Below are 12,526 nucleotides of genomic sequence, written 5' to 3' on the forward strand. Positions count from 1 at the left end.
GCAGCCACTATGCATACTGGGGTGCTGCTTCCCCCGAAGTGGCTTGACATCGCCTGCTCATGGGAAGTAGAGAATGCACCTTTTTGCTTTGCTTTAACATGCAGCCTTTGCTTTTCTTCATTACACTCATTACCTCAACCCACAATTTTTCCATCTTATTTTTTTCCCTTGTCTTGTTGAGGAGAGAGAGTAAGAGAGTAGCTGGTGGGCATATGGGCACCAACCAAGGCCAACCCACCACAACTTTCCTTTCCTTTGTCTTTACAGAGGAGATTGAGGCCCTACCTGGGGTACAATGTGCAGATCTAGAGCCCTCAGTACAAGAAAGACATGTTCCTGTTGGAGAGGGGCCAGAAGAGGCCAACAGGATGATCAGAGGGCTGGAACAGCTCTGCTGTGAGGACAGGCTGAGACAGTTGGGGTTGTTCAGCCTGGAGAAGAGAAGGCTCTGGGGAGACCTTATTGTGGCCTTTCAGTACTTAAAAGGGGCCTATAAAAAAGATGGGGACAGACTTTTTAGCAGGGTCTGTTGTGATAAGACAAGGGGTAATGGTTCTAAACTAAAAGAGGGGAGATTCAGTCTAGACATGAGAAAGAAATTTTTTACAATGAGGGTGGTAAAACACTGGCCCAGGTTGCCCAGAGAGGTGGTAGATGCTCCATGCCTGGAGACATCCCAGGCCAGGCTGGACGGGGCTCTGAGCAACCTGATCTAGTTGAAGATGTCCCTGCTCATTGCAGGGGGTTGGACTAGATGACCTTTAAAGGTCCTTTCCAAACCAAACTATTCTGTGATTCTGTGATTACAGTGCAGGAAGGCTCCTCCTGTAATGCCACCAAGAGGCTACTAAACATTTAATCATTGGAGCTTCTCCGCTTGTCCCAGAGATATGTCACACATTTTACAGTTGATAATGTTCTCTCCCCTGTGTGCTCCGGCTGTTAAGTGTAAAGACCGAGGAAAAGGGCAAACAGCTGCTGTACTGATGCCAGTGGCAACACTGATAAAGTACTCCTTTCCTAAACAGTTCTGGAAGTCTCATTACTTTGTTCTCCATGTTGCACACACTTGGAAATCCTGAGGCACGGCCTACTCTACCTGTGTGTTGCATACACATAATCATAGAATCATTTTGGTTGGAAGAGACCCTCAGGATCATGGAGTCCAGTCATAACCTAACTCTAGCACTAAACCATGCCCCTAAGAACCTTGTCTAAATGCCTTTTAAACACCTCCAGGGATGCTGACTCCACCACTTCCCTGGGCAAAGTCCAGTCCTTTATAATCCTAGGATGTTACTGACAGACAAGCAGGCTAATATCTCACATACTTTTATGACAGTCCTCTGGCAGCACGTGTTACCAGGAAACAAGGAACTTGTTCAAAGAATTTACCAGACAGACCAGATATGTATCTATTGATTTACTTCTGCAGAGATTATGAAAGTATTGATGGCTGACTACAGGCTGCTTGGAGAAAGCTTCTGCACCTTGCAATATTCATTACTGCTTATTACTAATATGTCCTATTATCTCAGTGTATTTTTTAAAAAAAGAAACATCTAATACTGGAAAATGTCCCCCACAATCAGATGATTAAATTTGCTCTGCTTCCCTCCCCCTTACTTGATGATTCAAATTTATGTTTTTTAACAATTTTAAACATAATAACATTCCATTCAAAGAAAAAATAGACAACTGTGGTACCATAGTCCGACCTTGTGAAATAGGAAGGACAGGTTTCTCAGCAGGTAGGGGGTTAGGATGCAAAATGAAATTAAAAGAGGGAGCTGCAATGGCTCTTTCATGGAGACGATCTGAAATTTTCAAGGAAACAATTGTCACTGTGCTGAAATTGCCTGACACAGATGTGTCACCCAGAGAATGTAGAGGGTGGGAAGAGCAGAAGGACCCCAGGAAAAAAAACAAAAACAAAAAGTCATTCTTTCTGTGCAAAGAGGCAGTTCCCCTGGGTATTTGAAACAAAATTTTGTTAGTCCTCTCCATACAGTTCTACTGCATTATAATGTATAAGGACTTTGCTTGCAGTAGTGCCCTTTACAGTGCTGCTGCATTGTGTTCCTGCTGGGTGTCAGGATCTCTCTGTTCCCCAAAGTGGAGGCAGCGAAACTCTTGGTTTTGCCATGACACAAGGATCTCGTCTTCTGTTTCATGGCGCTTAGGGACCACTGCATCTTTAGTGTTTTCGCAGTGTGAACAACATACTGATCTTTAACTAGTGCCTCCTTAGTAGAAGTTCTCGCCAGTTCCCCAAACAAGGGAAGTTCTCGGGGCTTTAGCAGGGACTACAAAGATTCTGCTCTGTTCAACGTAGCTATTACAGTGCTAACAAAGGTATGTATCATTTTCACTTCTTCAGTGGCATCATTTTCACTTCTTCAGTGAAAGAGACTTGTTGCAAGAAATAAATCTTCTCCTGCATGAACACGGAATTCCTGGGTGGAAGTATTGTAGAGAAGAAAAATCCTTCATAAACTGTGTTTTTCCATTGTAAGAAAACTCAATCAAAACCAACAATAATGCCCCAAATTCCATTACAATATGAAGAAAACATTGCTTTTGCAGACATTACTTAGGGCTCCCTGTTTAAATACCTTGGCAATGCACAGGAGTTTGATTTATTTTGTTATTTCCTTTCTCTTCCCTCTTCATCATAGTCTTTTCCCCGCCCCCCCCCCCCATCTAATGTATGGGTATTTTCATTCCCTGAGCTCTGTTAAGTGTTCACCTTGATTTTCAATGTTGTTATTTTGTTTCTCTCCTTTCTCCCTCAACAACCCAGCTCTTCTTTATTTTTTCATGTCTTTGCTTCCCAAAACACCCAGAGCCCCTACTAAAAGGAGCTCCAAGCTATTTGTAAGCAACAGCACTGCAATTCTCTGTTGAAATTAATAGAGAGAGAAGAGGGGAGAAAAGGAGATGGGGGTGGGGAATCACCTTTCCAGGAGAAAATTTTCAGTAATTAGTAAGAAAGTTTAATGGGCAATATTATAATTTAATAGTTACACCAGATAGCTATTAAAATATAGTGTCATGTATTAAAACCTCTTATTAGTTAGTGCAATTTAATAACAAAAAAAAAAAAAGCTGATCGCTACAGATGAACCATCAAATTTAAACAGCAAGATTTTGTTGTTCTGCTGCTGCTGTCAGCTATGGATAGAAAGGGCATCAGCCACAGAATGGACCACACACAGCATCTTTCAAAATGTCAGTGTATGCCACTGGGAGACCTTGCTTCCCTCTAATTTTTTTCCTACTAGTTCGGTTAGTAGAAAATACTTCCATACTTTAGTAAAGCCACATTCTGGGAATAATGAATTGCAGGCACAAGTGAGGGTTTGTGCACTTACTGCTTAGAAATTCCCATTCATTCCTCTAACTTTGAAAAAAGACTCATCAAGTTTAGCAGAATCGCATCCATGCTTAAAATATCTCTAGATGTGTTGATAGATCTAAACTGTGCAGTGCTTTCGGGGTAATCAAACCTGATGTACGGCAAATCTTTTCTACACTTATTTAATGTTCTGACTTCCCAGGAAAAGTGCTAAATGAAATGACAAAGCCCAAACCAAGAACACAACAAGAACAAATTCACTCCTATGCAGTGATACAAATGATTAAAATAAAACAGTTCAATTAAGAGCATATGAAATAGTGAACACATAAAAATAAATGAGGAAAGAATCACCCTGGAAACAAAGTTATTTCAATTACAGTTTATTTTGATCCCTTCATGATGCATATACATTATAAGTAAAAATGACTTGCAAATTCCCAGCTAAAGTTATATCAAAGTATTTTTTTCCATCCCTACTAAGTGACCGAAATCATGTTAATAACACAGCGTTATTCTATTAATTTAAAAGAAAAACTTCATTAAAATAATAATTATAATATTCTAATTGCAATTAATTAGAGAATCTTTTGAAATGCAAAGTAAAATTAGTATCAAATAGTCTTTTACTAAAACAATAAACAGTTTTATAAGTGTATTCTGTACACAAACTTGCAAGCCCACTTCGAGGTTCATTGCCTATTTATTTTCTAGTATTCAGAAGTGTTCATTCTGGGCTGGCATTCAGAAGTGTTATTCTAGGATGGTAAGGGCTGTCAAAGAGCATACTTTAACTAAGTTTGCAGCACTTTAAATGAGATCCCATGCCTCTTGGTGCATGTCCAAATCCATATCTCTACACTTGGACACCTCACTTGTGAATAGCGGTCAGAAATACCTTTTCTCCTTTGCTACCTGGCAGAATTTCACCTGCTCCACCCAAATGCAGACCTGACCACAGTGATTCATCCCTCTGAGACTTCCATAATGTTTCCTATTACAGCTGACAATGCAAGCTACAGCTTGTAAAACATGCAGCCATACATCTGCAAATTGGAGCTAGTGGATATGGAATGAGTAAAAATATATGTGTAATACATATATATTTATATATATATATACATATATATATAAAATCACCTTTATGTCTGTAACTAGTAGATAATTAGGGTCTGACTCTCCCATAAGAAATTGTTTTCACACAGCACTAAACCTAGTGTTAATTACACTGATAAAACAGCTTAAAATCCCTAATCTCAAGCAGTTGAGCTGGGACACTTCTACTGTCGACAGACAGAAAATCTGAGTACAGACTTCCCTTTATCAAGAAGCAACACGAGATACTTATTTACCGCAACAGAAGCCACAATTTGATAATTAGAAAGTTCACTTCCTTCTGCAGCTGATCTCTAGATGAGGAAACATGATCAGTGCACGAGGGTTTCTGCATAGAGAGCAGAGAGCATGGCCCTAAAGGAAAGCCTCATGTATACACCATCTAGATTAACACACTAAAGACACACGTATAGACAGATCTTACATGTCATGAATGCACACCTGAACGCTAGCCATAAATCACATATAAAGCTACACTATTTTATGTAAAGCCCCTTGAATCTAAGCCAGCAGGGAAAAGAAATCTAGAGCTTGCTTTAAACCACAGACACAAATGTGTTCACGCCAGCTAGTCCAAATCAGTAACTGGCAGCCGATTGCCGACAACAGCTGACATTTCTTCCTCTCTCTCTTCTTAAGTGGTTTCCAAAGATATACTCGTGGGCAAACCACTGCAACAAGGCAGACTGCACCAAATGGAAATATGTGCAATGACAGTAAGATCCATCTTTGCAAGAAACACTTGTAATCATGAAAAAAAAATATATGGAAATTGACATTCATGACCAGTGTCCATGAGGACTCCAAAGAGCACCCACAAAGTGAACACTCTCTTGGTGAACAGTTGGCAAAGTTGGAAAGCAAACTGGAAGAGTAAGATGAGATAGAAAGAAACTCCCTCTTTCTCTGCCAAGCCCTCTACTTGTTTTAACAAATGAGCCATTAGCATCTCCAAATTATCTGGCCCGAGCTACGGCCAGCTCGCTTTCATCCAAGCCCAGGCCCCAGCCAAACATTAGGAAATTACCAGCTGGGTCCAGCGTGAAGGCAGCAGGCCTGCATCTCATCAGCACCACAGCATCAATGAATCCCAAGCTGCGCTCTCCTTCACGACCTTTGTCTATACATTAAGTGCACATGGCCATGGAAAGGAGCCTACTTAACTTGAATCAGTCACTACAAAGCCTGAAGGTAAATCATTACCCACTGGGATTTCTCTGAAGGAACAAGGAAGCAGAAAGAAATAGAGGTTCTTAAATATAATTCTAGGTACCCTTGCAAGAATTGTACAAGTACATTGAAGGAGAGAGCTGCATTACCCCTTGAATTGGTGCAAACATTAGTGTGCTCTTTTCTAAGCTCTCAAAATAGGCAAGAGCTGTCTCTATGGTTGCACCACACAGAGATGTGAACTTGTCTAGCACAGAACAAAGAAATGAAACTTCCCAAATATTGAGAAATATCTCACTGTCACTTCTTAATCTCTTTGTCCCAGAAGGAGAAAGTAGAGACAGGACAATTAATTCTAATGGTACATTAGTTTACTTGTTAACTAAGTGATGGTAATAACCAGTGAGGCATATAAGAAATTCCTTTTTCCAAAGACCAAAAAAAATGAACATGAAAATAGATCTTTTTGTGTTCCTTAAGCTTCTGCTTACTTAGCTAACCTCTTAGACATCTTGGTAAGATCTCGTAGACGTTAAATGTGGTGACTTCCTACATTTCAGGAGAGTAAGAGAAGAAAATTGACATATTCATAAGCAGTGCAATATTCCAACTGAGAACCTCAGATTTCTTAAGTCAGAAGGCAGTCATCATTACTTAGCTGTAAAGTGGTATACCTTTTATGACATTGCAGACTACATAGGACCCAGGGCAAAAGAAGCCCTCACATTAAAAACAATCAGATTAGCATAATAAAAGCAGAAAACAAAGCTGAGGGAACATTTGGGGAGCTTTTAATTTTTTTTTTCTTCAAAGCGTTTCAACTCCTTCAGCCAAAGTAAACACATCACAGATTAGTTCTCAGAAGTGCCCTCAGCCATAAAAGAAGTTATTGTAATATGAGGAATGATACTGGGAGCTAAGCTAAGCTCCATGACATATAATAAATGTGGGGGGCTCAGAAAACAGACTGAAACAAGCACATGTTTAATTTTTCAGACCTAATAATGACATTCAAAATACAGTGAGTTAGCCAGAATACCACTAATGCAGACTCCTCTTACTGCCATTCCAGAATTAAGAATGTATTTTGCTAGTTTTCACTCACATAGCACTGTTGTAGAAAAGACCCCACACAAAACACAGCACCCCTTCAACCCACTCAGCTCCCTCTGTTGCTGAACCGACATGAAAATGCAGCATGTCAGAATCTTGGGATACTCATCACAGCCAGGCAGCATCCTGTCATCTACCAATGATCAAAAAATTACACACCCCAGCCATTGAAAAATAGTGGCTTCTTTAGAGAGAGATTTACAGGAGGGGGAAAAACAGAAAAAAGCTCTCTCAAATTCATTTTCGTTTGGAACAAAGCTCAATATTTCATTTCTTAATATTGATTCTTAAAGAGATTTTCCAGTTCTGCATCTTAACAATGCACCAGAATTGCTGTGCAGGACTAGACCAATATCCCACTGCCAGAAATCAAACAACAAAGGAAAATAGATGAAGCAGTTAAAGAATAATCTGTCTGCCTGGTGTTAAGAGGAAACTCTTTTCAGATGTGACACCCTCAGGCACAGTTTGAGCCTGATCCTGGTGGCTCCCCGATCTCAGGGCACCCCTGTCCCCCAAGCCCACCCCTCCTGGGTCCTGGACCTCACCTGAGTGAGCTACCCCTGAGCACAGGGCAGGTTGACAGCATTGGCCCCATTCTGCCTCTCTCAGACTTCCACACTTCTCCCAGGCCAGCGGAAAAGATGAACCTGTTTTCTAGAAGGGTCCTGCTCAGTGACCAGAACAGCAGAAACTCCTATCAAATATTAAGTACATTGTAGAAAAAGCACTCACTGAGCTCCGATTGTGTGAGAATGGCCTTCAAAGTCATTACTAAATTTCAGTGTAAGACGTGGCCCAGAGACAATTTTCTGCACCTTAAATTAAGATAGTTGAAACTACAACTACCTCCTAGCTTCCTACATTCATCAAAGAGTTCTGGGCCAGCAGTGTTTTCTGATCAATTTATTTTTCTTTATGATTTTCTCTAATGAACTCTAATTTACTCAGAAATAAACTTGAGTTGATTTAATACCTGCTAGCAAATACAACGGAGGCCAGACACTTTAGAGAAACTTTAGCAGAGGGTCTGAACTTAGTTGCTTGGAGTTTGTCTCTCAGAGGTGCTCCAGAGACATGGGACCCTACAAATGTTATTAATTATAGTTAAACAATTTCCATTTCCATACCTGATATTACTTAGGAGGAACAGAAAGGTAGGTGAGAAGCAGGTAAGGTATGTGTACTGATCATATACCAATAGCCTTATGCTCGGTGAACTTCACATACTAAAGTAATCCTTATTCTGGGTTTTATGCAGTGATTATATGAATTAATTGTTAATCATATATAAGTACTGCCCAGTGCATTTATACTTAGTGAATAATGTTCTTCAATAAAATATTAGTAGTTAAAAGATTAGAAGTGAAATTTGCCTAACTTATTATAACAAATTTGCTAATTAACTTCTTTTAAAAAATTCCAACTTGCTGCACTATGAAATACACGCACAGTACTGATCCCTCCATAGAGTAACACTCAAATTCTGAGCTGTGCACACAGCAGAGGTACCCCTTTTTTCATGCATTCCCCTCTACAGTGCATTTTTCAGTGCACTCAAAAGGTAAGTTACCTCTTTGGACTGAAAGAAATCAGTGACATGTCTTACCTTACTCTCCCTCAAAATGGAGTCATCATCAGCTCTTTCACTGGAGTTGGGGAGACCTAAAGCACCTGAACATTAGGATATCATTCTTCAGTCCTTAAAGTCACTCTCCAAAGTTGCCTAGCAAGTTTACTGGGAAGTAGTCACTTCATTGCTCAGATCTCAGCTGTCTTCTCCACTCTGTACTTTCAGAGATTGTCAGAAAGCACAAATTAGTTACAGCCGATCACTTTTCTTTCTGGCTTCTGCTTGCAATAGGCCCTGGACAGTCAGCATTTCTTCTAGATCCCTAGCTGCTCCTTTTGTCAACACAGCTGAAAGTCAATCACTAGCTACCTCAGTTGTATAGGTAGTCCATCTATTTTCAAATTACTGCACAGCAGTATATAGTTGATGAAGTAATTCTGGAAAGAAACTGCTGTTCACCACCATCATAGTATCAGAATTTGTATTTAAATACTGTTTCCAGCTGAAGGACCTGAACTGAAGATGGAACCACCTTAGACTCTTTGTGTAGCTGATGCAGAGAAATAGGTGTCTTCAGAAGATCTCAGACACGCGAAGACCAAAATCTATACCTACAGATATAGGCCTATAAGGGGAGGCCTCTCTTGGTCCCAAGGAAAGTTACTTACGCTTCTAGAATAGATGGCCCTGTTAAATACATTAAAAGTTACCTGGGATGAATTGAGGCTACTCACTCCTAAGATCCAAACTACCTCCGCATTTTCTCAGAGACATCAAAGCCATCTAGGACACACAACGGTTTTGGCTGTGTAGTTTACCAGACATCTGAGAAACTGACACATACAACAGTTTAAAAAAAAATAAAAAAAAATAAGTCTGCAATGACGTCCTCCCACACAGAGGCTCTCAATAAATACATTGCTTCTTGCTACCTCCCCTAGTTCCAAAAAACAGCAGTCTAGATTTTCATGCCCTGTTGGCTCTGCTGCACGCTGCAGATCTAAAAGCAGATGATTGATGGGTTTTGCACTATGGAAGCCCTACTTGTTGGCAAATGCACACTTGAGAAAGTATTCCAGATCTCTGAACCACAGCAGGAACTAACAGGGTCTGCAGACCAGCTGTTTCAGATTTGTATTTAGTATTTGACAAACACAAATATCCTTCTATCTCTTTCTTGGTTAGAAGAATAGCTTTGGATTACCCATAAAGTATTTATTCTAATTCTTGGTGAAACAGGTATTCATGACTAGGCAATGTGTGCATGGATTCTGCATCATTAAATACAGAATTTGGAGTGAAACTCCCTACCTTTTTCTAAAGGAACAGATCTGAATTGAACAGTGTATTTTCACACATTTTCAAAAAGCTCAGGTGGAATTTCCCAGCTAGATGTTCAATAAGCTGACTTCCAACACATCCAGCCAGGGTGTCCCTACACAGCCTTCTGAAGGCTGAAGTTGCTCTTTACCTGGCCTGTGTGGCACATGCATCTTGGATAGCCCTCTCATCATTTATCTCATCAAAGAAATGTGATCAAGCACATAGAGACCCCATGCTAGCTAAATCATAGTCTTTTCCAGGACTACGTTCTTATACATACTCAGGATTTATGGTTCAGAGCTAACACTATCAGTTTTACCTTACCTAGACGTATATTTCTCTGTTTCCCTTTCCTAAAGTATGTTTACACTGAAACCAGAAACCTAACAGGAACATGGAATCATTTTTTCCCCACGTATGACCCCTCTGCTGAACAACATCATGTTGCCCTATCAACCACACAGGGCATTTCCTTCCTCCTAGGCTGGACAGTCAAGCAAAGCAAACTTCTTTCCTGTACAAGTCAGCCTAGCTTCCTGAAGCTCACCAAGTTCCCCAGGGTCTTATTTATAAACTTCCCTTGTTCTGCTTCTAGAAAAATACTGAATGTTCTCACTTCTTTCCCGGCAGAGTATTTTGACTTCAGCCTCTTTTCCTAAGACTCAAGCACCAGTTGCTCCCACTTCAGTGGGCATCATCAAGGCTAATGGTCACTGATCACTCGTGCTCTGGGCCCCAACAGTGTATTGCCCGAGGCATCCCATGATAAAGCAACTGGACCAGAATACATAAACTGGATGCTAATATTCCATAAGTACAACAGTTTACAAACCAACTCTCACTCCTTGCTCAAGGAGCTTTTGAAAAATCAAGTAAGTCCATCAGCGAATCCAGAAATCAGCAACTCCAACATGAAAAAAGGCTTGTTTTCTTGGCAGGTAATCGTATCAAAAGGAGAGGAAACTGGCATCAAAACCACTCATTTACCTGTAACAGGAGATTCATTCTTGGGTTTTACACCCTGCATGAAATTAATGGCCAAATAAATGCAGAACCTAAGCAAAACAGGAGGAGTAATTACATCACCAGACCTCCTTCTACTCTGTATGGAAAAAGTTTCTAACTCAGCATTCTGTACATTCAGTCTAACCTTGAAATCAAACACAACAGAGTCCGCCTTTCCTTCAGTTCTTCCTAAATCCCACTCAAATTCAGAGACCCAACTTATTTTCAGTTTTCCTGCACACAATCCTAATGGCATTATACAGAAATATGATGACGTATAAAATTAAACCAACTATGCTGGTCTTCATGAAGGATTTTTTCACTCCTTGCTCTGAACTGACCTAAAATTCCTGCCAGATGCCACAATAAGATCTACACTTCTTTCTGGGAAGAAATTTCCCTGCACTGAGGCACAACAATCTTTCATTATATGAATATGACATACAAGTTTGTGCAGCCAAACAAATCAGATTGGAAATGAAACTGTAGTCAGAATTATACTTTTATCACAATATAACAGCAGTCTGAAGATACAAACTACACTTTTTTCCCCTCACCTTGGATGTATTTTTCTAAGAGCTTGTAAAAACCAAACACCAACATTTTTGATGTAAAGAACATTGAAAAGGTGTTGGCTTCCTCTCCCAAGTAACAAGCCATAGGACAAGAGGAAATGGCCTCAAGTTGCACCAGGGGAGGTTTAGATTGGATATTAGGAAAAGTTTCTTCACAGAAAGGGTTGTCAGGCAGTGGAACAGGCTGCCCAGGAAAGTGGTGGAGTCACCATCCCTGGAGGTGTTTAAAAGGCATGTAGATGAGGTTCTTAGGGACATGGTTTAGAGGTGGACTTGGCAGTGCTGAGTTAACAGTTAGACTCGATGATCTTAAAGGTCTTTTCTAACCAAAATGATTGTATTATATGAGTCTATAAAAATTCAGTCAGAACACCTAAAAACTGACAACAAATTGTCTAAAGAGGAAAAAAAAAAGATACTCTACTGCATACTAAGGAAAATACTTGAACGGCAAAGTTCTTATGAATGCTATTGAACTTTCCTCAACTTTCACGAAGTGAAAGGACCTCTTGTCCCTAACCAGGACTGGGAGAACAGAGGGACAGAGATTGAGGTTTTGAGGCTGGAATTACAGAGCTGAATTTGGGAAAAGCATCATGAGAAAGGACTTTCCCTCTTCTTTCCTTCCTTCACTTACGAAATACTGAAAATTGCTTTTGTGCAAACAGTTATTTTCTACCATGCTCTCTTTCTGTTGTCACTTTTAAGTCCCCTAGACATAAATCTATGAAAAGTGAATACTCAAGATATATTTGAACAAATCCTCTCCAAAACGATAAACAGCAATTATCAATGACCTTTCCAGAGAGAAGGATCGTAACAGATATCCACTGGGATAATTCTCCCATTCATATCATTTAAGGGAATGACACCACATACAGCACATTGAAGTGGAGTTTCACTATACATCTCTTTTCTGTCATCGTAATGACAACCCAGAGGAGTGTGTTGATCCTGCAGATGTTCTTATCCTGATCTTGTTATTTCTGAAATGGAAGCTCAAATGTAGAAAAAGTAAGAACATTTTTCAACATTAACTCCAACACTACCATACTTGTAGCTTAAACAAATAGTTTTGTGATGTAAGCAGAAGAACAAAAACATCAAACAAGGTTTCATAAACTAAATAGCAAAGATAAACGAAGACAACTTCACTAACCCCAGACAAGCTTCTTCGCAAGGAAAATGCTGTATATTTTAGAACCTGAGCCTGTATTTTGACTTACACTCAAAAATGGCAGAAGGAACTGTATCACACAAAATTAAGCACTACCCATCTTGAAAACTACAAAT

At 39.9% G+C, this 12,526-nt stretch overlaps 1 protein-coding gene across 4 annotated transcripts in view; it reads right to left on the reverse strand.

The window, feature by feature from the left end:
- Positions 1 to 12,526, reverse strand: part of ENOX1 (ecto-NOX disulfide-thiol exchanger 1) — a 361,050-nt gene that overhangs the window by 327,609 nt on the left and 20,915 nt on the right. The window contains exon 1 of one of the 4 annotated variants that reach the window (XM_082057092.1): positions 8,367 to 8,425. The exons of the other annotated variants lie outside the window; for them this stretch is intronic. The gene's annotated coding sequence lies outside the window, so the exon portion shown is untranslated. Of the gene's footprint in view, positions 1 to 8,366; positions 8,426 to 12,526 lie in introns of those variants that run through there. 4 annotated transcript variants of the gene reach the window in all.

This window comes from Streptopelia decaocto (assembly GCF_964273445.1).
Source record: "Streptopelia decaocto genome assembly, chromosome: 1".
NCBI classification, from domain to species: domain Eukaryota; kingdom Metazoa; phylum Chordata; class Aves; order Columbiformes; family Columbidae; genus Streptopelia; species Streptopelia decaocto.